This window comes from Chenopodium album, chromosome 8 (genome assembly GCF_948465745.1).
Source record: "Chenopodium album chromosome 8, dcCheAlbu1.1, whole genome shotgun sequence".
In the NCBI taxonomy this organism is placed as follows: domain Eukaryota; kingdom Viridiplantae; phylum Streptophyta; class Magnoliopsida; order Caryophyllales; family Amaranthaceae; genus Chenopodium; species Chenopodium album.
In genome coordinates this window covers 36791519-36808122 of record NC_137841.1, presented here as the reverse complement: position 1 = coordinate 36808122, position 16604 = coordinate 36791519, and positions in this window count along the sequence as shown.

Sequence of the window (16604 nt, the reverse complement as noted above, 5' to 3'; positions counted from 1 at the left end):
TTTGCTCCATAACAGATTTTAACCTAATTTTGACGGAATTGGATATTAGACATTAATATCTTTCCAATGATATCTCACACGCCTTAATGCAGCTTCGTAATCAAAAGTTATGGAAGTTTTAAAATAGCATTTTCATATAATGCAAACCGCACCCGGCGCAACTCAGTGAGTTGCGCGCGACACCTGATGGAGAGACTCTAAAACCCTAAACCTAGATCCCTACTCCTATAAGTAGGGATCTTTGTTCAACCCGAAAGAGGACCGAAAAATCAGAATTCAAACCCTAGCATTCTCAAAACCCTAATCTCTCAAGTTCTCTTAGTAGCATATTATTGTTCTTCTCTCTTCCCAAATACTTTCCAACCCTAATTCAATCAATTGAATTTCTTGGAGGTACGTAGAAGAAAGAAAGTCCATGAACACATTAAATGGAGATTTAACATAAAAGAAGAACGGTTAGTTTCCTAAGCACTTAGATAAATCACTTTTCTGTTGTTGTTTAAATAACTTTAATTGAATAAATAGTGTTGTTTGATCACTTTTAACAAACTTTTAATTAATTTAATTCACATAGTATTCTTGTGTTAATCAAGATTAGAATTTGAATAATTAATTGATTTTTTCAATCACCTAAGTCAAGGCAAACATTGTTTATTTCTCGTTCTTTTCACGAATATGATTAAACAAAGAATATAATAACAACTTTTGCAATGTAATTCCTACGTTATTAATGCTTGTAAAAAAAATCAACTAACTTAGTTTTAGGTACCACGTTGCATACATTGTTTGTTTATGAAATTGTGAAAAAGGAAGAGCTTATAGAGGCTGTACTTGGGCTAGGATAGAGATTTCTTTCTAAAGGGAACGTTATCTTAGTACCCTCGCTCCCGAACTCATTTCTGGTTTATGTTGACCAATTTGGACATGGGTAAACTTACGATTCGTGCTAATTATCCCTTGAACTCTACTTAGGAGAAAGGCATGAACGAGGTTTATGAGTTTGCTAAAACTCATTGGCGACTCCTACTTGTTTCTTACAAAAAAGCGTGATGATAGGATCATTTCTAATTCAAGGTCCCCCAAACAATCAGGAATTCAAATCCTAATACTTCCTAACAAGTGTAAAGTATTAGGGTTCTAAAGGGCCATTGGCATTTAAGGAGAAGGATCCCCTACGATGGGAACACCCTCCTTACAGTGGCTACTCCACTGGGGACTTAGAGGTTACAAGATTAGTTCTTAGTTATGGCTCAAGTTTTTAACACTAGGTTACCTATGGGTTGTAACGAGAACTAACTTGGATATTCTCTAGTTAGAGAGCGAGACTTGAACGCATATTATCTTCATTTTTTAACAAAAGTAAAAGCCAAACAAGCAACATTGCATCATGCATAATCATAGCACACTTTAACCATTGGGGATTGACTCATTGACTAGGGGTTGCCAATACTAGGCTTCTATCCCAACATCAATAACAATCATCCCACCCATATAGCCAACAAAATGTTGGGAGGGCTATTTCATGGGTCGAGTGATTGATTCGTGTATCGTCCTTTAAGATATGGTACCTTTGAACACCTATGCCTTGACCTTAGAATAGCATTGTATTCTTTGACGGTTCCTTTTTTGTGCTTATGTGACTACATGAATATGTGCTTCGTGTCTAATCTAATTAATTTCAACTTGTTACCTAGAGATATTAAAAAAAATTCACAAAAAATGTGGTTGGCCAAAAAAAAAAAAAAAAAAACCTCTTATCGTTCTTTTTGCGTTTTTGTAAAAAAAAATATTAAATTGTCGAACGTATCAGGTGGTACGCACAACTGTGAAAACGCGCGCCCTCCAAGCGTAAGTTCAGAAGTTGCGCGCGGCCCTTCCATGCAACTCTCTAACTTGTGCGCGCCCATTATTGCTAAAAAACGATATTACCGCTTCAAGGTTAATCGTTAAGTAGGTGCTAAAAATATCTCTTTAGCTAACAACGTTGTCTAACTTAGTTATATTTATTTTAATCGTCTTTTTTTTATTCTTTTTTTCAAAAATTTCAAAAATATGTTTTTTATCGTTCTTTTTGTGTTTTCACATAAAAAAAAAAGAATAAAAAATAAAAAATTGTGCAAGACGGAAAATTTGCATATGCTACTCTTGAAGTTGCATTTTCCACCTTAGCGCAAGACGAAAACATTACGTGCGATACTATTTTCGATTATGATGATTCATTTACGTACTTTATAATCGAACTAATTATAGTACTTCTTATGAGGTTTGTCATTAGAAGTTTGCTTCCCTTAATTGGACGTCATCAATATATATGTTTATTCTTAAAAGTGCCTATTTTTGGGTTCATCATGTTTTAGTTGTAATTGATCAACCTTGATTAAAGAGTATAATTTATTTACCTCTTCTATGGTTTAAAAAGAAAATCCCGAAAACCTTACTTGGGATGTTTGCTTCACCAAAAAAAGATAGAGAAATAGAACGAAGAAAAAAAATCGTTGTTAAAATAAAAAAAGGTATGATACGAAAAAAAATTATTATTCTCAAAAAAAAAAAAAAAAAGAGAAAGAAGATAATGAATGATAAAACCAAGAAAATAATATAATTATTTCTTGGATTTTACATTCGGAAACCATCATTCTTTTTAAGCAAATAATAATATATTATCCTTTAAAGATGAGCAATATGAGAATCATATAAAAAAAACGATATAGATCTCTATTGTAATCTAAATGATCAACAACTACCATAATATATTTGATCATTTTAAGGAGTGTGTTTGGGTCAATTAATGTTTCTAAAATTTGATGAGCATTTTTCAATCCAACTTTCTTGCATTTCTCTTCTACATTTTTCGAAAACAATTCATTTAAAGTAAAATCCTTAGATGATTACCTTGTTGAAGTCCACACAAATCATGACATTCCACTAATGATTGTTTGTGAATTTTTTTTTACATCCTTCATCTACAAACTTGCGTAATGTGAATTCGTTTTACAAGGATTAAAAAAGAAATAAAACAATCATTTTGACTTTGATTCATTATTTGAAAGCTTGGTAGAAAAGGTTTAAGTGAACGCGCTCAATTTCTCGTGATACACATTACTATATCATCTTCCACAATCGCGTACTAGTCCAATCATGGGTGGCAAAGCAGCATTGGAGAAACTTAGAGAGGAACTCCAAAACCTAAAGACCCTATGAGAAGAAGAAGCCAAAATGAAGGATCATTAAAAAGCAGAAAAAGAAAAAGAAAACATTTTGCAAGAAAAAGCAAGAGCCGAAAGAGTAGAGGCCTTGGAGAAACTTGTCTTTCGAGCTAACTCAGAGAATAAGTACTTCAGTTATGAGCTTGCTGCACAACCTAGTGGCAAGACTCTCCTAGAAAAGTTCTTGACTACGGATTTGCCGACCCTTAAGGTTACAGACAATCCTAGGACTCACTTAATGGGCTTTATTGGAATTATAGCATTGAAAGGGGTTGAGCATAGCTTATATGCATGTACTTTTCCTCTTTCATTGGACCCAACTGCTAGATCATGGTTTTATTACCTCGATGCAAAACAAACTTCCACTTGGAGTGACGTTTGTAGACAACCAAATGTGTCTCCCCAAAACAAACCCAATGATGAATATCTTTCACGTCATTTGATTATCGAATGAAGTAAAAGTGTGAAAGGTCTAGTGTTGTGGATGTTTTTATTAAAATATCTCTCTTTCGGTTTTCAAAAATGTTTCTTCTTTCACTATGTTTATGAAAAATAGTCAATCTAGTTTGGTTTGGTCCATGATAAGGGTCCAATAATGGTGTAGTTGGATCGGGCTCGAAAAGACCTTCCAGTGATATATTATAAGCCCAATTCCGATGAATAATGAGGAACTTATGGCCTGAAATTTTTTTGCTACAACCCCCTTCAACCCCCTAAAAAAAAAAAAAAAAAAAAAAAAAAAAAAAAAAAGGGTGGCACAAAAGGTCCTTATATCATTTTTTTGGTCGTGAGGAGGGTCCTTTGACCATTTTTCAACGTTGACTTTTTTATTTTCCGGCCAAAAAAAGCCACATGTAAAGCACGTGACTTATTAAGTTCCCTTTTTTCCCCGTTTTCTCTCATTGTGGGAGGATTATCCTTGAATTACTTTGAATAGCCTTCAATTTTAATTTTTGGGATTACAATTTAAGTTTTGTTGTTAATTGTTTTCAAAAATTAGGGCTTAATAGGGGGAAAAATGGGGGAAAACGAGGGAAAAGAGGAGGGAGAAAAAAGGGAAATTAAATGTGGCTTTTTTTGGCCGAAAAATAAAAAAGTCAATGCTGAAAAATGGTCAAAGGACCCTCCTCATAACCCAAACATGATATAAGGACTTTTTGTGCCACCTTTTTTATAAAACGGCCTTTGTCACAACAAGGTCTACTTAAAAGGACCTTCCTCACAAACTTTCCTTTTTTTTTTTTTTTTTGTAATTGTACATGTAATCTTTTGGTAATGTTCATTTATGTTAATCATTGAAAATATTTTGTAAATAGGAGAAGGATTTAAATGTTGCTAGAAATTATCTAGGTGTTTCTACAGTTCAAGATCATTCAAGTATTTCAAATAATGTTCAAGATTCAATTCGTTCAAGAAATGTTCAAGAGCAAGTTTCAAGCAATGTTCAAGCTCGTTCAAGGGTTGCAAGAACTGTTCAATTTTGTCAACCACCTGCAAGAAGTGTTGAAGTTTCTGCAACTATCACATCTTTTTCAAATTCTCAAGCCCTTTCAAATTCTCCTTCAAGAGATGTTCAAGGCATTTGTCGTGGTGGCAAACCAGTTTCTTATAAGTATGATAGGTTCTTAGCTTTTTTTGATACTAATGTAGCTAAGAGGTAGGCAAACAACAACAATTAAGAAATTGTTATCTTGAATTAATATACTCTTGACTGAGTTTAATAGTTTATTATTTTTTATAATTGATGTTAATGAAACTATTATATTTCGTTAATGATCATTTTTTCTTATGGTAAGTAACATTTCACTAAAAGCCTTTTAAAAGTAAAAAATGTTTAATGAACATTTATAAAATGCAATTAAACGTAACTACATACATATAATATTCTGGTAATGAACATATTATGCTGCTTTAATGAACATATGAAAATATATATTTCATAAACAAAGTCATTTGAATATAAGAAACATGAACTTAATATGTCTTTTATACACCATAAAAAGATATTACTGTATATGTAAATGATCATTTAACAATTCCCAAATTGACAAATATATGAAATGTCACTTTTATAGTTAACTATTCTTCCATAAATCTTCTTGCTCCTCTTCTGTTGTGTCTAGCTTCTGTGTTATCTTGAAAGAGCATCAATTGAGCAATGTACTCAATTCTTAGCTTCCTGATTTGGTTTATCTGTTATACAAATATATTATAATGTCAATATGTTTATTCATTGTTATGAAAATGAACATTGTTTGCCTTTAAGTCTTAAAGTCACTTACATTATTTACCTTCAAGTCACAAATTCACTACTCTTTAGGATCAGCTGTAAACATTTCCATATGCTTCATTATATAAACCCTACAGTTGGTGTGATCTTGATTACTTCTCCACTTAATATTTTATAAGACTACTTTATAGTTTTCAATCTGATTTTCATCCTCATATCCCAATGATATCATATACTCTGCCATTGCTTTTAACTGAAATGTACATAAAAAATTATTATCATGCTGTTTTCAGTTTATACAATATGAGTAAAATTTGTTGAGTTACGATTTTTTGTGGATGGTCAACATATTTCTCAGATATAGGCACATGTTGTGGCAACTTTATATTATCAATTATGTGAATCTTCTCACTGATAAGATTTATGCATATCAGATAGAAGTGTTGAGATGATGAAACTGGGAAAAAACCTGCAAAATTAAGATATTTTTGAACATTTTATGATATACAAATGAAAATATTCTAATTGAATATTTAAAAATATTTTTTTATACCTAATTATAGCACACAATGCTATCAATCTTATAAATCTTCAATTCATTGTCAATTCTCCCTTTGAATTTTTTGATTCTTTCCACCATACTTGTTTTATAGTCACAAACATTGTAAGAACACATAATTTACTGCATTTAATATGTAGTTTTTAGTCAATATTAATGTAAATATTAATAAATAATCATTGAATTATATATAGAAATATATATATATATATATATATATATATATATATATATATATATATATATATATATACTTACATAAGTGATGAGGCATTGTAGAGAAATAAATTTTGTTTTTTTTAACTTTTTGTGATTCAACAATGTTGCCCAGGAATCTATCACACAATTCATTACTTGTACATCATCACCAAGTGTTTGCATCTCTTTTCTATTTATGAGATTTATCCCATCATAATAGAGTAATGAACTGTTTTTTTTTTTTTTTAAAAAAAAAACAATTAATAATGATCATAATATATTGTATTAGTGATTAAATTTAGACAAAAATATGTGTACCTTTCATCTTTTCCACTAAGAGCAAAGTCGCACACAATTTTGTTCATTTCCTTCTCATCCATGAACAAATCATTATATTTCACCATGTATGGAGAACGAAAGGCAAGAGGAACATTAGGAGTTTTGCGCTGAGGCCTTTAAATTTCTTTTCCTTTTCCTTCGTTACCTTTGTCTTTCCTGTTTAAAATAAATAAGAAACAAATTGTTAATGAACATTAATGTATTAATATATGAACATATATCTGATTAGAATAATATGATAAAATAAAAGTATTTTTCCTTTTTTCTGTATCAAGTTACCTTTTCTCCGTATTTATTGTTGCTTTTTGACATACCAATGTTTGTTTCTTCTCTCTTTCACTGAATCATTTTCATTTTGTAAATGAAAATTAAGATATATAGGAATTATCATTTCTATATATGAAAATGAACATTTAAATATATAGTAATGATAATTTATATTAAATTTAATATTTTTGAGATTTTAACATTATTTAATCTCTTACCTTGTTTTCACTGAAACATAAAAGAGAACTGAAATGAACAATCATAAATTATCAAATGTTCATTCTAAATAACCATCATTTTAAAACACTCAAAATACTTACAAACTTAAATTACATAATTATAATACAATAGTTAACCATAACAGTAATTGTTCTTAGCAAAATAAATAACCATAACCCTAATTGCTCTTAGCAAAATAAACAACCAGCCTTAATAATTACATATTTAATTGTTTTGAAAATACATAGGCACTGAATAAATCTTGAGAGTTTGGTGAGGTTTTTCATATTACCCCTGTCCTCCTTGTTTTTCTTTTTCAAGAACTTCTTCTAGAGATGGGCATTGTGGTGGTGAGGATAAATGCTTAAAAACATGCATCATAGTCAATTTTTCCTTCTATGGACATCTCCAAAACAATATTAGCATCTGGTGTTGGAAAAAAGCTATTCTGTGGATCACCTAAAGAAGTTGCTATCTCTGGAAAAAAATACAAAAAAAAAAATTTATTACAAATGAACAATTTGCATGTAAATGAACAAATTTACTGCAAATGAACAAATTTTACCATTTCCAGTAGATTGATGAACTTGAGTTTCTATAGAAGGCAGGGCTTCTTTCGTTGAGGTTGTTGCAGCTTTTTATGTATTCAATAAAAATAAAAATTATTATATTCTTTGAATATATAAAACAAAAATTTTAATTGAAAAGATATATATTACTTATGATTGGAGATGGGGGTGTTAAGCCTACACCTAAGCTGAAAGCTTTCTTTAGGTTGTAATCTTCCACTTTTCCTTTTTTTCTTTTTACCTTATCAATTGCTTCTAAGAAATCCCTTTCAACCTGGGCTATTGCATTCAAGAAATCGACCTTGCCATTTTACCCAATACTTTATCAAGAAATCCTTTTTTTCTTCGTCTTGGCTCAAAATTGTTTGCTACCTTGCCATTTTACCCAATACTTTATCAACCTTCTTTACCAATTCATTTTCAGGGAACATCTCCTTGGCTTTGACTAGTTTTGCAGAAAGTTTAGATAAATTTGTACCAACTTCACTGACTAATGATACAAAATCATTCATGAAGATCTACATAAAAATAAAATAAAATAAAAAATAATAAGCAAGTATTTAAATATCAGGAAAAAAACATTTAATAATATATTAATGATCAAAAAGAGTAATAAAAATGAACATTTATATAACTTGAGGACTGATTTTAGTTTCCACTTCATTTCTTGGAAGGATTCTTCCCATTCCAAATCCCAAATCCTTCTATGTTTTTTTCCTCTCCAGAGCAATATCTCTTTTCCATACAAATATTATTGTTATTGTTCTTGGAATCTTTTTGTTCAACCTTTGAACACTGTCAAAGTAAAACAGCTAAACAAAATAATTTAAATCATTAGTCATTATATAAATGAACATTTTACTTTATATATATGTGAGCATTTACCAAAACAAAATTGTGTACAACTTTTAATACAAATTTTATGTTTAACATTTACTAAAACAAAAGTTTTCATAACTATTAAGCATACAATACAAAAGCTTATTAAGTACCAACCATCAGAAATTGTAGTGGCCCTTTGTAATACCCTTTGCAAGCTTGCTTTCTCCATTTGACATGGTTTTTTATCAAAGCATCATATACATAATCACACCAAGCCAAGTTTCTGAAATTGTTATGTTCCATCATTAATATCAGAAACTTGAAATGGCACTGATTGTTTTGAATGCAACTAATTAAAGAATTGACAGCCACCACCAAGAAGTTTGTGACAAAATCTTCTTCATCTGGTATGTCATCTTTGTAGTCATCACTTATATACCTTTATCACAATCTGGTTTACAGAAGGAGTTTTACCAGACCACTAACTCCTCCATTTCTTCAAAAAGAGTCCAAAGTCATCACTTGCTTTGTTAGATTTTGCCTTTACAATACGGATTTCACCCATTGGCAATTCATACATTATCCTCACATCTTCAACATCAACATCAATTTTTTCTCCATTTTTCAACTAAAAAACAGAAGCACTCTCTTCAAAACTGTCCAATATCCAGTGGTAGAATGCTGTGTCAAACTGAGGTAGTTGGATATCAAGTAATATGGCCCTAATCCAATATCTATCACTTTCTGTTTTTGTTTAATAGTCATTTTGGCACCCAACTCATTAATTTGACATGCCCCCCTCTAGATGAAGACTTTTCTTTCTCTTCCTCATATTCTTCTATGTCATCATCAATTTTCACAACTTCTCTTTTTATCCTTTTTGCAGTTGGTTGTGGTTCTACAATGGCTAGAGCTTTTTCATATTTTGCTCTCTTCTTTTTTGGCTTCTTTTCTTCTTCAAGATCTTCAAATTCATCCTCTTCTTCTTGATTCTCTTCTATTTCCTTGAAGTTAGGATCCTCACTATCCTCTCCACTGTCTGTAGAATCTTCATCCGATGAAACTTCATCAAGCTGTAACTTCCTCTTTAGAAGAGTTTTTTTTTTTTTTTTTTTTTTTTTTTTTTTTTTTTTGTGTAGAAGATTTAACATGTTCTACGAAATGAACAAATATGTTAATATAAATGATCATATTATTTTGTGTAAATGAACAATATTCTAAATTTGCTAAGATGTACCTTCTTTCTTAGTAATTTTTTTCACTCCCCCTTTGGTAGTTCCAGCAATCTTTTTTTACCACTTGTATAAATTTTTCAAATTGTATACATGTAAGTATAAATAATAAAATTGAACATTTCAGTTTTATAATATGAACAAATACCTTCTTGTTTCTTTTTCCTCTTTGCAGCAACAAGCGCAATATCTTTTTTCTCAACCACTCCGGTAGCTTTTTTCCTCCTTTGGAGCAGCAGGGGCAACAAGAGTTCCCCTTTTCCCCTTTGCAGCAACAGGGGCAGAAGTACCTTTTTCCCCCTTTGCAACAGCAGGGGAAGTAGGAGTGCCCTTTTTCCCCTTTGGAGCAGAAGGGGAAGTAGGAGTACCTTTTTTCCCCTTTGGAGCAACAGGGGCAAGGAGGAGTGTCCTTTTTCCCCTTTGCAGCAGTAGGGGCTGGAGGAGTGGCCTTTGTTTCAACATCTGTCCTTGATGTGTATATGAACATTGTAATTATTAAGTATGAACATTGTATAAATATTTGAGCTTTGTATTTTACATTTCATAAGAAGTACAAATATTACCTATGTCTTTACTTCTTGTTTGTCTTCCCACATGGATTTCATTTGGTTCATTATTTTTTGTTTTTTAGAACTCTTCTTGCAACCATTTTGTATCTTATTGTCTTTTGTGATGATTCTTCACTTTTTTGTGAAACTTGAAGTTCATCATTTTGCATAGCTATTTCTCTTTGTTCTAATTCTGTTTCATCCTCGACAATCACTGTACAAAAATTTTATACAATTAATGTATTTAAAATTATTAATATAAAACAAAGAGATATAAATTTTACCTTCAAAATCTTTTGTTATAACTTTTTTATACTCAACAGGTTTCCTAGCATCTTGTACAAGTTCATTTGATTCATTTTTGTTCTCCTCTTACATCAAATATATGTTTTTCCCATGTTAAATAGAGCAAATATATAATTGCATAAATAATGTTCATTTTACTTTTTATATGTGAACATTTTACCTTCAACATGTGCTTTGCTTGCAACTGCTTCCTCCTATACATGATCTAGTTTATTTGAATCTTTTAGACCCTCTACATATAAATTCATGAGTTTAGTTAAATTTCAAAGTTTGGACTTAATTTTCAATTTAATTTTTATTTATCAACATTATTACCTTCAATATTGCTTTGTTTAAAACTGATTCTCCTTCCTTCTTCTCATGATCTGTTCCTTCTTGTCATGATCTGGTACCATTGAATCTTTTGGTTCACCTGATATATCAAATACATGTTTTCATATATTAAATTCAAACAAATAAATAATCTCATACATGTTCATTTTAGTTTTTATAAATGAACATTTCTACCTTCAGAATTTTCTTTGCTTACAACTGCTTCCTCTTCCTTCTTCTCATTATTTGGTTCCTTTGAATCTTTTGGTTCACCTAACATATCAAATATATGTTTTAATATATTAAATACAATCAAATAAATAATCTCATTAAAAATGTTCATTTTAGTATTTATATTGTATTTATATATTATTTATCATTAAACATTATGAAACTGAACATAGGCTGGATTTTTTCTTGCATTATGTTGGACTGCTTCCATTTTGTTGTTTTATTTTCAAATAAAATTACAAATATTAGAATATAGCATAAAAATTAAACAATTTATTACGATGTATTGTAAAATGTATACCTCTATATCGTTTTTTGTTGTACTTAAGTAGAACTGTGTACAATAACTGATGAATCTCAAAAATTTTGTTAGACATATAAGTCAATATAAATGATGTTCAAAATTTTTATATTATATAGTGAAAATGAAAATTTATTACTCTATGCAAACTTACTCCATGTTCACTGAAAAATAAAAAAAGGCTAGAATATAAAATTAATCTTTTTAATTTATATAAATGATTATTTTATAAGTTCAAAATGAACATTTACCTTTTCTATATCTTTTGAGAAGAAGTTGATATCCCCTGATCTATTTCTCTGCATTGTTTTTGATTTCCAATAGTTATAATTAAATTTTAGTTTCAATATGATTAATGGGAAATGTATGTAAAAGTGATTAATTTTAATATATTATATGTAAAAATGATTAATTTCATAAATAGTACTAAAATTTAATACTTTATTGGTTCACTTGTCTCTGGCCTTGACTATTACATTATAAATGTTACCTTGATCTTTATTTATTTTTTTTCACTAAAATTTTAAGAATGATTTTAGATAACTGACATGTATATAATGATAGTTATGTAAATAAAAAAATTGAATGTTTATTAACTTAATTGGGGTTTAACATGTTTTTATCAAAATATGGTTTCCACCTACTACAATGGTCTTCATTTTTTTCCATTGGAAATAATTGATGGCATAATCTCTTGTTTAATTTTAGGTTTAGAATTTCCATCTCTAAAGTTCATCATGTGTTTCACTTTATATGGTTCAACACTACAATATCAAAAGTTACTATCAATATATCAGTTTGCATGCATATTAATATACTTGTTCATAAGGTTACAATAAAATGAACATTTCTATATATATTCTGATAAATGAATATGTAAATGTTCATAATTTTATAGTAAAATATACATTTATATATGTATAAATGTACAAGTTCAAACATGTATAATTATGAAATTAAAAATCAACAGTCAAAATGTACAACTTCAAACAGGTATATGAACATATAGTAATTCATAATTGATCATTATACCTTGGAATTGGAGACATTTCATTTTCAGCAGGACCACTGGACATTATTATGTCATTTAAAAGTTGAGGATCAATCAGAGGAGATATAGGTTGGCACTTTATTTCATCTCTGTTTGCAAATTTTAATTTTTTATTTTAATTTTACAAATTTCATCAAAATGCATGATAAATAACTTCAAAATTTAATCAAAATGCATGATAAATAACTTAAAAATTCGAAATTAAGTGAAAAATACTTACCAAATTGTAGCATCTGTAATTTCTGGAACTTCCTTCTGTAGTCTACAAAAGAAATTACACAAATTAGTACTTTCCTTACTTGTTTTTGAACAAAATTTTAAAAAATTAAGGGTTTAATTCTTAAAATTCTTCACTTACAAAACTTCAGGTTTTGGATCTTCCTTTTGTGTTCTACAAAAGAAATTAAACAAATAAATTTACGATTGAACAAAATTTCAAAAAATTAGGGTTTAATTACAAAAATTGATCAAATGAACTTACGATTCTGGTTTTTCAGTAGATTTTTGTTTTGCTAGTGCATGTTCTTCTTGTAGACTACTCATTGTTGATGCGATTGTAACAAATTTTCAGAAAGTAGTAGGAATTATGCTTGTTCATAGATTTGATGAGAGAGAAAATGGAGAGAGAAAATGCGTTAGAAGAAAAATGTAGAATGTGATAAATTTTTCAATTTTTTTTATTCGTATATATATTTGTTGATTTTGCAGTTACTTGCAGTTACTGTGGTAAGTGGGTTGTAATTGTACAGTAATTGCATAGTTAGTGGTAAGTGGGTTTACTGTGGTTAGTAGGAGGTAATGCAGGTGGTTAGTAGGGTGTGGTTAGTGTGGGTAAGGGTTTTATTGTAATTTCAGGAGGGGGGGAGTAGGTAGGAATGGCAAAAGGGGGGTGTAGTGATTAGGAATTAGTTATGGCCAAAATACTAAACTGGGCTTAAACCGGATTTTACCTACGGCCCAATGATCATGTGGAGGGTCCAAAGGTTTAATCTTATTCCTAAACTAATTAGGATTTATTAGAAGATTCTATAAGTTTCTAAGCTTAATTATCCTTTTGAAAAAATAAAATCAAAGAGTTTGAAATTGAATAAAACTTTCCTTTTTTGTAAGTCCAAATTCTATTTAGATTAAAGATGTTCAAAGAAATTCATATATTATTTTCGTGCCTCATAATTTTTATCCAAATATTATATGGTTGGATAGATCTTGAAATTATCTTTCCAATGATATATTATAATATTAATTCCGAGCTAAAACGAAAAAGATAAGAAAGAAATACGAAACTCTATCCAAAACCGACACCCTTCCACTTTTTCGGCCATATATTATTTATCTACCAATTATTTTAGTTTGATTCTAATTGGGTTGGAAAGGAGACTTCAATAGCTTTCTAACAACATATTATATGACTTATTTTAACTTTTGGATCAAAAGATATGATAAAAACAAAATCCACAAAAAATCTGTCCTAGCGCCAAACGACAGGTCTGTCGCCTGGTGCTAATACCTGTCGCCTGGCGCTGCTCCATTCGTCTGGCACTAACTCCTGTCGTTGACGACAAGAGGTCTTTTATTCCAAATCGGACTCGAACTATTTTCTATCGTATCCCGAGCTATTTTTTCAATAAATAGGGGTCGTATTTCCTCGTTTTTATTCACAACAACCATCATCTCTCTATTCTCTCTCTAAAATCTAGAAAGCTTTCTCTCTCTCTCCATTCTTTTTCTAAACCTTCCCTTTTACATTAATTAGCTCTAGACACACCTTGCCTAGTTCGAAGTTGCTTTCGTCCTAGACGTGAAAGAAATAGGTACGAGGCATCGAAGTAAGTTCTTTAATTGTATTATATATCTTTTGATATGGAATCATGCTTAAATTATTTTGTTGATTCCTATTATCTTTTTAGGTTGTTATATTGCTTCCTAGTATCATGTTTAGAGTAATAATTAAAATTTCTAATATCATGTATATTATTATGATGCTTCCTATTTCTAACCTAATATCATGTAAGTGTCATGTTAGAGCTAATTGATCTTTCATGTTTAGTAACATGCTAGGGCTTGTTATTAATCTTGTTAGTATCATGCCTAGGATCTTGCTATTATTATTAAGCTTTGATATGATTATGATGATTATATATTATTATTATTATTACTATGATGATGATTGTTATTATGTTGCTTGATATTTATTATTGTTATTGCTTGGTCACACCTTTTATGCATGTTTAAAGAGAATTTGTACTTGTAATCACGTTTAATAAGATAATTAATAATCTTGTTTAGGGCAAATATTATTATAATTCAAGTGATCGCCAATAATAGTTTTATTTGTGCATTAATATTCAACCAACATAGATTAAACAGGTTTAGGGTTAATCTAATGATTGTATGTTATTCAGAAAGCGCACATGAATACGAGAAGAATAAAGTAGAGGCCTATTTTTAGGGCAAATTTAATCTCTTTTAGGTTGGATTTGTACCTTCATCTCCAAACTTCCAGTCATGGTTCCAGACCTATTGGAGTTAACGATCTCCTGGATCGTTAAGGGGTGTAACCTTCACATTGTGAACGGTTTACAAGTTCCTAAAACTTGTTGGCGACTCTTTTACTCTAGCTTCCTTCCCATTGGATGTCACCGTGCTTAAGTGTATGATCACAGTGGGGCTCAAGTGTAGGATGCTTAAAATATTCCCGTATATTGCACAAATGTCTACCTGCTTTTGTCATATCCGGAGTTCTAGGAGATAGTTACGAGTCGTACAACATATGGATCTATAGCCTCGAGTTTTATCTTTCATTTGGCGTTAGTTTCGTCCAATTCAGAGGCACAAATAAAAAGTTATGACTAAAATACGACAGCCTGTCCGGTTTAGTGCACATACGTGAAGTCTTAACTAGTCTTTGTATGAGTCTAGTCACATAGTCTAGTAACATGGTCATGACATGAGTCTTGAACAAATCACTTACACTCACACGTATTCACACATTTTGTACATACTCTTAACTCACCATGACCATGTCTTAGGTTCATGCATGAGTCGTTCTTTCCGTCATTTGATTTGGGGTCCACTTTATTCCTAAATTCTTCTATATATCCTCATCTACATCATTTTTCCATTCTCTACATGCTTTCTTCATAACACAATCTTCATTCTTCCAACCTCCTTCCATCTATTGCATGTTGAATAGAGCTTGAGTCAAAAAATTAACAATAAGTATCCCCGAATTTACCTTTCTACAACACTTGGTCAAGGAGAGAAGGGAGATTAATCAAGGACAACACCTTTGTTCAAGTAATACTTTTTGACAAACCAATTAGTCGGAAAAGAAAAGATAAGAAGATAATGGCGTCTCAGGAAGAAGTCAACAAACTTAGGAATGATATGGCCAACTTAACTGAATTGATGAAGAGTATGGCTCTTCAAATCAATGACCCTGTGAAGCAACAAAAAATGGAGCTCATGCAAGAAAGCTTGAGCAAAATATCCAATGATTATAGATTCCAGGGCAATAGCTCACAAGGGGTCTCAGTGGATAAGGAACTTCTTCCGCAGAAGTTCAGTGCCAATGTCATCCTTAAATTCAAGCCAACTTACAATCCTTACTTTCACTTAAGAGCTTTCGAGACTATAATATGAACATTAAGGGGATTGATAGGAAGATTTTTCATTCTTTGTTCTAACTATCTTTAGAAACCGTTTGTCAACAATGGTTCTTTTCTCTTGAAAAAGAGAAAACCTCTTCTTGGGATTCCATAATAAACGCTTTCATAAATAAATATAAGTGCAACATTTAAGATGAAACAGACCATAGACAACTTGTGATGCTAAAGCAAAAAGAAAACGAAGGGTTCACTTCTTTCTTCAACAAATGGAGGGAAATTTCTGCTAATATGGTTAAGGTTCCTATTGAAAAAGAGTCTGTAAGGATGTTCATCAAGAATCTTCAAGAAAAATATGCAAAGCACTTAAAATACCCAACACAACTTGAATAATTTCAAGGCTGTCTATAATATAAGCATTGACACTGAAGACGATCTTTTGAAAGATAATAATGCAAAAGGAAAGAAGAATGACCATCCTTTTGCTACGAATACCTCTAAACAACAAATCCATTGGTCGAAAAGAGTGTTTACTCCACTTGGTATGAGTTATGAGGAAGCTTTCGAAAAGCTACATCACAAAGGACTAGTCATGCCCATAGGACCCAT